Source organism: Neovison vison, chromosome 12 (assembly GCF_020171115.1).
Source record: "Neovison vison isolate M4711 chromosome 12, ASM_NN_V1, whole genome shotgun sequence".
NCBI classification, from domain to species: domain Eukaryota; kingdom Metazoa; phylum Chordata; class Mammalia; order Carnivora; family Mustelidae; genus Neogale; species Neogale vison.
In genome coordinates, this window is record NC_058102.1 from 54,025,420 (window position 1) to 54,036,909 (window position 11,490).

General features: G+C 38.9%; 1 non-coding gene across 1 annotated transcript; it reads left to right on the forward strand.

The window, feature by feature from the left end:
• Nucleotides 1-11,201: 11,201 nt before the first annotated feature.
• LOC122892728 lies at nt 11,202-11,347 on the forward strand. The gene has a single exon (XR_006381453.1). It is a non-coding gene; the product is annotated as a U4 spliceosomal RNA (small nuclear RNA).
• The last annotated feature ends 143 nt before the right edge of the window (nt 11,348-11,490 follow it).

Below are 11,490 nucleotides of genomic sequence, written 5' to 3' on the forward strand. Positions count from 1 at the left end.
AGGGGCACCTGACTGGCTCGGTCGATAGAGCACATGACAACGCTTCATCTCTAGGTTGTAAGCTTGAGCCTCACAATGGGTATAGAGATTACTTTAAAATAAAATCTTTAAAAATAACAACAAAGCACACTTCTAGAAATGAAAACTATGAAGTGTAAGAAGAAAACCACACTGGAAGGTATTAATGACACATTCAGCAGAAGAGATTAATGGATTTGAAGATATAACATTAAAAACTATCAAAGGTGCAACATGAGAGAAATAACTTTAAAAAGGAAGGAAGGAGAGAAAGAAGGAAGGCCACGGGGAGGAAGGGAAAGTGAAAGGAAAGAAGGAAGCATTAGGGTACTGTGAGATATCTTCTGGCCACCTAATATACATGTGATTGGAGTCCATGGCAGGCAAGAGGGGTTCAGGGTGAAGCATAATACATATTTGAATAGATAATAGCTTAATAGCTTCAATTTTGTCAAATGTGTTCAAACAGCAGAAAAAATTCCTCACAAACAGACCTTCTCAACAGGATATGATAAAGGAAGTACTTCAAGACAAATGAAAATGTCACATGCTGATAATGTAGATCTAGGGGGGAAATGAAGAGAATCAGAAATAGTAACTACATGGGTAAATATGTCTTTAAAAGATGATTTACTCCTGGGGTGCCTGGGTGGCTGAGTCAGTTGAGCAGCCAACTCTTGATTTTGGCTCAGGTCATGATCCCAGAGTTGTAGGATCAAGCTTTGCGTCTGCCAGGGATTCTCTCTCCTCCCCTTCTTTCCCCAGAGCATGTGCTCTCTCTCTCTCACAAATAAATAAAATCTTTTTTTTTTTTCAAAAAAAGATGACTCTTTAAGTAAAAATAGTAACTATGTATTTTAGTGTTCATATTATATATGAAAATGAAATATATGGTACCATTAGCATGACAGCTGGGAGAAGAGAAATAGAAGTATCCTGTTGTCGGGTTCTATTCCTATACATGAAGTTGCATAGTCATGATGGTATTATAAATCCTGAAACAACTACAGAAATAACATAATGAAGAGATAGCTGATAAGCCAAAAGGGAGATAAAATGGGATAGTTAATTAATACAAAAGTGGGTAGCAAGGGATGCCTGGGTAGCTTATCAGTTAAGCATTTGACATCGGCTCACGTCATGATCTCAGGATCCTGGGATGGAGCCCACATTGCCCTCCTCTCTCTGAGTTCAGCAGGGAGTCGTCTTCTTGCCCTCTCTCTCCTTCTGCCTCTTCCTCTGCTTATGTGCAGGCACACTCTCTCTCTCAAATAAAGGAATAAAATCTTTTTTTTTTTAAAGGAGACAGGAAAAGGAAAAGGGAACAAAGGTAAGTTGGAACAAATGGAAAACAAATATCAAAAAGATTTAAATCTCATTATATCAAAGTCATATTAAATGTAAACAGTTTAAACACCCAAAGGATAGAAATTGTCAAGTTATGTAAAATAACAAGACTCGGGGCACCTGGGTGGCTCAGTCCTTAAGCCTCTGCCATGGGCTTGGATCATGATCCCAGAGTGCTGGGATCCGGCCCCCCACGGACTCCTTGCTGGGCAGAAAGCCTGCTTCTCCCTCTCCCACCTCCCCCTTACCCCGCTGTGTTTCCTCTCTTGCTGTGTCTCTCACTGTCAAATAAAGAAATAAAATATTTATAAAATAAACAAATAAATAAATAAAATAACAAGACTCAACTATATGTCACCTAGAAGAAATACATCCTAAGTGTAAAGAGAAAAAATATGTTAAAAGTGAAAGGACTGGAGCACCTAAGTGTCTCAGTGGGTTAAGTGTCTGCCTTCAGCTCAGCTCATGATCTTAGGGTCCTGCCCTCAAGCCTTGCATCAGGCTCTTTGCTCAGCCGAGAGTCGGCTTCTCCCTTTCCCCCTATGCTCTCTCTCTCTCTCTCTTGCTCTCTCTCAAATAAATAAATAATAATCTTTAAAAAAAAAAAAAAAGTAAAAGGACTAAAATGGATACACCATGTTAACATTATTCAAAGAAAACCAGGAATGGCTATATGGCTACATCAATTTCAGACAGATAAATAGACAGCAAACATTATTAACAGAGATAATGAAGTTCATTTCATAATGACATAGGGGTTAACTCCTCAAGAGGGAATAACAGTCCACAATCCTTACGCCTCTATTACCAAAGCTTTAAAATATATGATACGAATACTGATTAAACTACAAGAGAAACAGGTAAGACTATAATTTATAGTCAGAGGTTTAGATATTTCTCTTTCAATGATTGATAGGATAATAAACCCCCCAAAATATCAAGGATGTGGTAGACTTGAACTAAGTTATCAACCACTTCCACCTGTTGCACATTTTAGAACACTCCACTGAACAACAGCAGAATATACATTCTCCTTAAGTAGACGTGAAAATTTTAACAATAGGCCTCAATACATTTAAAAGTAAAGTCATAGAAAGTTTGTTTTCTGCCTAGAATAGAATTAAATTAAAAACCTATAGCACATATGGTGAGTGCTGTGAAGTGTGTAAACCTGGCAAGTCACAGACCTGTACCCCTGGGGCTAAAAATACATTATGTGTTTATTTAAAAAAATTTAAAATTAAAAAAAAATTAAAAAAACCCTATGGCACAATGATCTCTGGAAAATCCCCAAATATTTGGAAACTGAATAAAACATTTCTAAATAACCAGTTGATCAAGGAAGTTGTTGGGGAAGGTTATTGGGGAAAAAAAATGTAACTCTTAATTGGCCTGTGAGCTCACCCCATGGGAAACTCCTCACCCCCTCCTCTGTTTCCAGATATGATTCCTCTTGCTTCTCCCACACCCAGAGGTTGCTCCAAGATCATAGGCTTGAGATAGTGTGTCTTGTTGAGAACACCTGCATAGTGTAGGTGACTGGACCTAATTAGAGTCTCTGCACAAACTTTTAAAGTGGTAGGCATGGGGATTCACTGTCTTATAACAGCCCAAGATGAGCTCTGTATCTAAGTTTCCTTTGCTTATTAAACCTGCCCCCTACCAATCTGGAAAGACCTGCCTCTTTCCTTCCTCTCTCTCTGCCCTTGGTGAATATGTGGCTGGTTTCAGGGTACACAGAGGAAACTCCCAAGAGGGTTGCAAACCAACCACTGGTGAACCAGCAAGGAGACTGAAGGAACAAGCCATGGGAATGAGTGATCTCGTGGGGATCCGTTGATTTTTATGTGGGGAGGGGTGGTCAGTATGTCAGATGCTTGTGGACCACTGCATGACTCCAGGGACACCCTCCCACCCCGCCCCGGGGAGTGCTGACTGCTGTAATGGACTTAGTAGAGAAAATGCGGACAGCGCGCTCTGGCAGAGAAGGGAAGCACATGGGTGCTGCATCAGACAGGTCTCTACACTGGGCAGCTCGGCTGGCCACCAATGCCCAACTGGTGAAGCTCGGGTTAGAAAGTTGGAAAAGCGGAAATTAGAGAAGGGTGTGTGGGTGTCCACTAGTCCAGCTAGCATGGGCCAGCTGCCAAAGTGGGAGAGCAGGATAATCAGTTGGAGTGCTTAGCATGGTCTTTTGCAAAGCTAGGAGGGTGCATGCAGCCTCTGATTAAGATCCAGGCAGTGGTGGGCACCTGGGTGGCCCAGTGGGTTAAAGTCTCTGCCTTCGGCTCAGGTCATGATCCCAGGATCCTGGGACCGAGTCCCGCATCTGGCTCTCTGCTCAGTGGGGAGCCTGCTTCCTCCTCTCTCTCTGCCTGCCTCTCTGCCTACTTGTGACCTCTGTCTGTCAAATAAATAAATAAAATCTTAAAAAAAAAAAAAAGGCAGTGGTGACACAGCTTGATTAAGAGGTGGAATTTCTGGGAAAGATGAGAATGAAGAGGAAGCTTTTATGGTGATTGATGAGAGAACAGACAAAATATCCCATGACTTGAGATCCTTTATACAAAGAACATTTTAAATAGCAAGCACCCCAAAAGCCCCAAGAGAAAACTTACATTCTTTCTGTGTCCTTTTGAGTTATAAACCTTATCATGTTTTTGAAATGTAAACAACCAGTAGATAACCTTTGCCCACAGAGACTGAAGGAAAAGGGGGGAGAAGGGTTTTTTAAAATATACAGTGCCGGAGAAGTTCCCTTGCTCCAAAATTAACCCCTAAAAGATCACAAATATCCATGAAAAGCTTAAGCCATGGGAGTGGGTACCCAATTCACAGCTGGAATTTTGGAATGACAGCTGAATGCGTTTAGAAAGTTGTGGAAGGTTTGTGGAAAAGGAATATTGAGAAAAGAATTTTACCTGTAGTCAGGCTAAGATTAGATTTGATTTCTGGAAGGTTTTTTTTGTCTGTTTTAGAAGAGAGTTTTGATTTCACAAATATACCATAGTAAAATTAAAGCTCGGTTTTCTCTCTGTTAGGAGGAAAAAGTTTTTGTAGATTAGTGGTCTGCTTTTAATAAGAAATTATAAACAAGTTTTTTCCTTTACTCGTAATGTAAACTGCCTAGAAAATAAAGATATATGTTTTGTCTTTACCAGGTTTTTTATTACTTAAGAAACTGAGTCTTATCTATTAAGAAAAGTTAAGGTTTTTTTTTTTAACAACTATTTAATTTTTTGTCTATGTTAAACTTGATGAGAAGCATTGCCGACTCAAAAGTGGTGCTAAACTTTCTTTAGGATATATTTGTATACAATTACTAATATCTGATATGTCCTAGTTTAATGTTACCAATCACAATTTTTTTAAGATTTTATTTATTTATTTGAGAAAGAGAGGGAGAACTCAGAGGGAGAGTGAGAGGGAGAAACAGGCTCCCCACTGAGCAGAGAGCCTTATAAGGGGCTTGATCCCAGGATCTTGAGTCATGACCTGAGCCAAAGGCAGATGCTTAACCTGCTGAGCCACCCAAGTGCTCACCAATCATAATTTTAAAATGTATGTCATAGAAATAACCAAGTCCTCTTGTCAATTTCATCATAATGACTTCTCCTCCAGTCTTTAAAGATGGCCATTTTTAAGTTTTTTATCATTTGCAGTTATTGTTTTACTCTGATGCTTGGTTAAAAAAATAAATAAATAAACTATGGTGAGTGCTGTGAAGTGTGTGAACCTGGCAATTCACAGACCTGTACCCCTGGTGCTAAAAATATATTATATGTTTATAAAAAATAAAAAATTTTTAAAAATAAATAAATAAATAAATAAAATTAAATTTAAAAATGTCTTGTAAAAGTGCTTCACCTTCAAGAAGATTCATGGGAAACACTTGGATAAGCATATATTTCTGATAACTAAGATCAATTTGTCTTCATGTGGGAGAGACAATGATGAACTTTTCAGTGCTCCCTCAAGTCTGCCTACACAGCACCACTATATATAGGATGGTAACTGGGACCTGTCCCTGTTGTCCTTCCCCACATCAATAAAATGGGCCCCTTAATGATGATGATACAATATTAATGTGGGAAGACTTGCTTCTGCTGCAGACACTCATAGCCTTTGCTAGAGCATCTGTAAGGGAGGAGATGGGCAATGGACCTACCGAAAATCCAAAGTCTAGGCACTGCTATACCATTTTGGATGTTGCTGGTGGGGTAAAACCCATGTTGCCCCAAAAGCTGTACTTAATAAGGTACAAGCCTTTGTAGGGATGATGGGGTTCTGGAAGACTTTTATTCTCCCCCTGGCCCAGCGCCTCCATTCCTTATACAACCTGGTAAAGAAAGGGTACATATGGGACTGGAGATCAGAGCAGCATTGAAAAAGCAAAAGTTCAAGTTAAGTAGAATAAATCTCTGGGCATCTCTCAAGCAGGGCTTCCATTTGAGTTACATGTGCATATGACTCCAGAAGGGATGAGTTGAACACTGTGGCAGAGGTAACAGAATAGGAAGTGCCCCTAGGATATTGGTCCTGGTTCTGTAAGGGGACAGAAACCCATTATACCCCAACAGAGCAACAACTCCTAGTGGTGTTCCCTGTGTTTCTCCAGGGAGAGCCTCTCACACAGCCAGTGCGCTGAGCTCAAAGCAGTTTGTCTGGTGATCACTCATGAGTCCTGGTCATTAACCCTTTGTACTAACAGTGGGGCTGTTTTCAGAGGGATAATCCTATGGCTTGGACAATAGGAAGCCAAGGGATGGATGATGATATATAAACCCTTGTGGGGGCTGGATATGTGGAAAGACATTTGGGTCCATCTGCAAGAGCCTGTGGCACTCTTTGCTGTCCTCCATGTCCCAGCTCACAAGGAACTCACACCCCCTGGCCAACAGAAAGCTGATACTCTAGTTCAGTTACAAACCCTAACTACTGACCCTTCAGTAGATTCAGCAAATGGGGTGCATAGAAAGAGGGACCACTGGGGCACCTGGGTGGCTCAGTCAGTTAAGTGTCAGCCTTCGGCTCAGGTCGTGATCCCAGCGTCCCAGGATCAAGCCCCGCCTCAGACTCCCTGCTCAGTGGGAAGTCTGCTTCTCCCTCTCCCTCTCCTGCCATTTCCCCTGCTTGTGTACTCTCTCTCTTTCTTGCTCTGTCAAATAAATAAATAAAATAAAATAAAAATGAAAGAGGGACCTCCACAGTGCCTGGTGGGATGGCATATTGCCAAGGATGCTGGATTGCCCTTGAAATACAGTGACTTGGTTAATGAAGTAACAGCATTTCCTGTGAATTCTTCAACAATGCCCAGGACAACTGCCGAAAGATTCTGGGACTGTCCACTGAAGTTTCCAAGCCGTAAGGGACTGACGAACTGATTATATTAGCCACCTTTCTCTGAGTGAGGGTTCTAAGTATGCCTTAGTTTGTGTGAACACTGAATCTGACCTAATCCAAGATTTCCCCTGTCAGTGGGAAACCAGACTACCACCATTAGGAGATGAGAGAAGCTGAGTATTAGGAGAGATGGTAGTGAGGGGTCACATTTCAAAGGTCATGATGTACAAGACTGGGCAAAAGAATTGACATTGGCTATTCCATGTCCTCTATAAATGGCAAGCAGCAGGGTTGGTAGAAAGGAAAAATGAAATATTAAAACAGCAGATTAAATTAACAGGTAAAACCACCTCGACTGAGTGGACTAAAGTACTGTCCCAGGCTTTAATAAATCTGAATGATCAACGAGTAGGGCCTGTCACCCCACATGCCAGACTGGGGACCCTGGCGGAGGCACAAATACCATAAAGGTATGGAAGTCCTGGGAAACAGCCATTGACCTGCTTCTCACTGAGGATCAATGTTCCATGCTGCTGAGACCACAAAGCCATGTTATGACTGGGGGAAAAAAAACTATGTTCTGGAATTTGCCATGGTACATCCCCCAAGATGAGTGAGCTATTTGCACCCTCTCAATGAGGGGAAATTATTCAATCTCCACTGAAATTCTGTTGTCCTGATGCAAGATGGACCTGTTGAAATATATACATGGAATAGAACACACATCACTGAAAGAAAGGAGAAGATAGGGGTTCTGGTCTGACATATCCTGTCCCCAGGCCATCTCCTCATGCCTGGCAGTGCTGCCTCCCGCAGAGGTATGTACAACCAGGTCAGGTTCCTAAAACTGCCAACCTTCCTTTCCTCAAGCCAGGTGGGCACATTCTGTTTTCTACTGGTTTCTTATTTGGCTGCTATCTTTGCTCCCCATTGGTTTAGAGGAGGTTATGGAACACAGAGAAGCCCTTACTAAATTCACCCAACAAGCCTTAAATGACAGTCAACACAGCCTGTTCTTACTGAATGCCAAGATGACTCTAATGAGAGTCTTCAAAAAAATAGAATGGCCTTAGACATTATCCCTATGTCTCAAGGAGGCACCCGTGCCATTATCCAAACAGAATCTTATGTGTTCATACCTGATACATCTGCTAATGTATTATCTTTATTAAGTCAAAGAATGATAAAGTAAATGCCCTAAATGATCCAAATCCCAGTGCAGGGGACTTAATAAACTGGTGGTTGGGATCTTGGTCCCTTAGTTTAAAAAAAAAAAAAAAAGTGTCACTGATTTTGGACTCATTGCTTTCTCTTACATGTACCTGTGTTACTGCTGTGGCATCTGCCTCCAGGACAGCCAGAGGGCCACCAAAGGAGCCACCTGCATGCTAGTGAAACCCCTTGCTGACTGCTCAGGGCACACTGTAGAAGAGGGAAGTACGTGAGATTATAAGATAAGAGACAGTCACAAAGGGTGGAGTTTTGGGGAAGGTCATGGAAAAGGCATGACCTTCAACTGACTTGTGAGCTGGACCAGCAATGTATAGTTCCTCATACCCTTCCCTATCTTTCAAATGTATGTTCTGGGGCACCTGGGTGGCTCAGTGAGTTAAGCCTCTGCCTTCAGCTCAGGTCATGATCTCAGGGTCCTGGGCTTGAGCCTGCATTGGGCTCTCTGTCCAGCAAAGAGTCTGCTTCCCCCTCTCTCTTTCTGCCTGCCTCTCTGCCTACTTGTGATCGCTATCAAAAAAAAAAAAAAAAAATCAAATGTGGATTCTGTTTGCCTTTCCTGCTCCCAGGAGCTGCTCCAAGGACATGGCCTTGAGACAGTGATATGATGAGAACACCTACCTAGTGTGCATGGTTGAGCCTAGTTAAGGCTTCTGTATAAATTTTTAATATTTGGAGGGTGGGTGGGTAGGAGATTAACTAGTCTTGCTGCCACCTGAGACAGGCCTTGTATTGTATGTAAGTTCCCTTTGCTTATTAAACCTTCCACCTAGTAGCCTGCCTGTCTTTGCTCTCCTCTTGTCCTCTCAGTAAGGGAGATGAGGCTGTTTCAGATTTCAACCAAAAACAGGAAGCTCCCAAGGGCATTATGAGACAACAGAAACTAAAGGGAAATTGGGAAGTATTTTGAACTGAATAAATATGAAAAATAAACCAGAATTTGTTGCATACCACTACAGTTAGTGCTAAAGGGGAAACATAAAGCACAGCACAGATGTATTAAAAAAAAAAAAAAAAAAGAAAAAATCCGAAATCAATGAACTGAGCTTTCATCTTAAGAAATTAGAACTAGAAGAGCAAACTAGAACATAATTAAGTAGAAGAAAGGAAAAAATCATTGAAGCTAAAGTTAATAAAATAGAAAACAAAAGTAATAGATTTTATTTTCTACAAGAAAGGTAATTTCAATGAAGAAAAGAGTCTCATCAAGAAGAAAAATGAACTTTTTCTTCTAAACCAAACTAATTTAAAAGACAAAAATGAACAGTGTCGGGAATGAGAGAAGTTGCATTAATACAAATTCTAGAGATATTAAAATAACAATAAGAAAATACAAAGAAAAAGGTAAGGTTAAGAAATTAAATATTTAATAAAGTGGACGAATTCTTTGAAAGACACTAATGCCCAACAAACCACACTCAAGAAAGAATTATTTAAATGGTATTACATCCATGAAACTGAATCTATTATTAAAAATCTTATAAAAAAAAGAAAACCTATGTCCAGATGACTTCAGTGATAAACTATATCAAACACTTAAAGAACAAATAGTACCAATTCCACAAAAACCTTCCAGAAAAGTGACATTGAGGAGTACTGCTCTAAAACATAAACCAGACAAAGCCACTACACAAAAAGCAAATTACAATCAATATCCTTCATTAACACACTTGCAAAAATCCTAAACCAAAGTTTAGCAAAATTAATGCACCAATACATTAAAATGATAATAAATTCCAAGAACCCAAGGTTGGTTTAACCTTTTATAATTATTCAATGTAATTCATCATGTTAAAAAAATTAAAAAGAAAAAAACTAAAATATCGATCATCTCAATAGATGTAGAAAAAGCAGATGTAGACAAATGAATACCCATTCCTGATAAAAATCTCTCAGCATTCTAGGAATAAAAGGAAACTTTTTCAAATGAATAAAGAGCATCTATGAAAAGTATACAGTTAACAGCATACTTAATGGTATTAACACGGATTTCTTCCAAGATCAAGAACAAAATAAGGATGTACACTCTCACCACATTCTTTCAATGCTTACTAGAGAGTCTATTTAGTATATGAAATCTAGCAAGGAAAAGAAATAAAAATCATCCAGGAAGGAAGAAATAAAAATGCTTTTATTTGCAGATGACATGATTATCTATGTAAAAATCCAATGGAATACACATACACACACACTACATACAAATTATTAGAAAAAGTAAGTGTTTCAAGATCTACAGTTGGTATAAAAAATTTTATTGTAATTCTATATACTATCAAGAGACATTTGGAGATTAAAATTACAAATGATGACAATGCCATCTCTAGTAGCATCAAAAATATGAAATATATGCTGATAATCTAAGAAAATATGTAAAACATCTATACAGAAAAAATTACAAAACCTTGCATAAAGAAATTAGAAGAATGCAAGTAAATGGAAAGCTATACCTTGTTTATGAGTTGAACAAATCAGTAATTTTAAAATTTCGGTTTTGCCCACATTTTTCTAATAGGTTCAATGCAATCACATTCAAAATTTCAACAGAATTTGTTTGTTTGTTAAGTTTAAGAAATTAAGCCAATTCAAAAGTTAACATGAAAATACAAAGCTGTAGATTAATTGAAACAGCTTTGAAAAAGAACAACATTGAAGGGTTACCATGAAGGGTTACATGATTTCGAGAAACTGATATTCATGGTGGTGTTGTAAAAATATATTAAGTAAGTCAACAGAACAGAATAGAGAGACAGAAGTCGACCCATCTACATATGGGTAACTAATTGTTGACAAAAGTGCAATGTAGTGAATGTAGTCTTTTCAACAAATGTTGCTAAATCAGTTGAGTATTTATCTGCAAATAATAATAATAGAGAGAGAGCACTTTAATATGTGACTCACAAACTAACCCAAAATAAGCTATAGATTTCCATGTAAAACCTGAAACTATAAAATGTCTAGGAGGAAACACAGGAGAAAATTTTGTCACTTTGAGTGTGGTAACAAGTTCTTAGAAACACCAGTAAAAACACAAAGATGGACTTCATCAAAATTTAAAACTGCTTTCCAGAGAATTAAAGTCAAGCCATAAACTGAAAAACAAACAAAAATGATCAAAACGAAATCTGATAAATTTAGGACTTTTACCCAGCATATACAAAGGGTTCTCAAAATGTAACAATAAAAAAGAAAAAGACCTCAAAACTTCTCTGAAGCTTTGTATTAACATTATCAAAGAAAATATGTAGATAAAAAATAAGCAATATAGCTTTGCGCAGTGGCAGTATCGTAGCCAATGAGGTTTATCCGAGGCGCGAATATTGCTAATTGAAAAAATAAGCAATATAAGCAAACAAAAAAACCTCAAAATGATTTTTCATTTAGGAAATGCAATTTAAACCACAGTAATATAGCACCAATTACAAGACTGACCATACCAAGTGTTACCAAGGGTAGCTGGAATTGGAACATTCATACATTGCTGGTATGAATACCAAATGGTACAACTTTGGTAAATAGCTTGGCAGTGTCTCAAACAGCTGAACATACACCTAC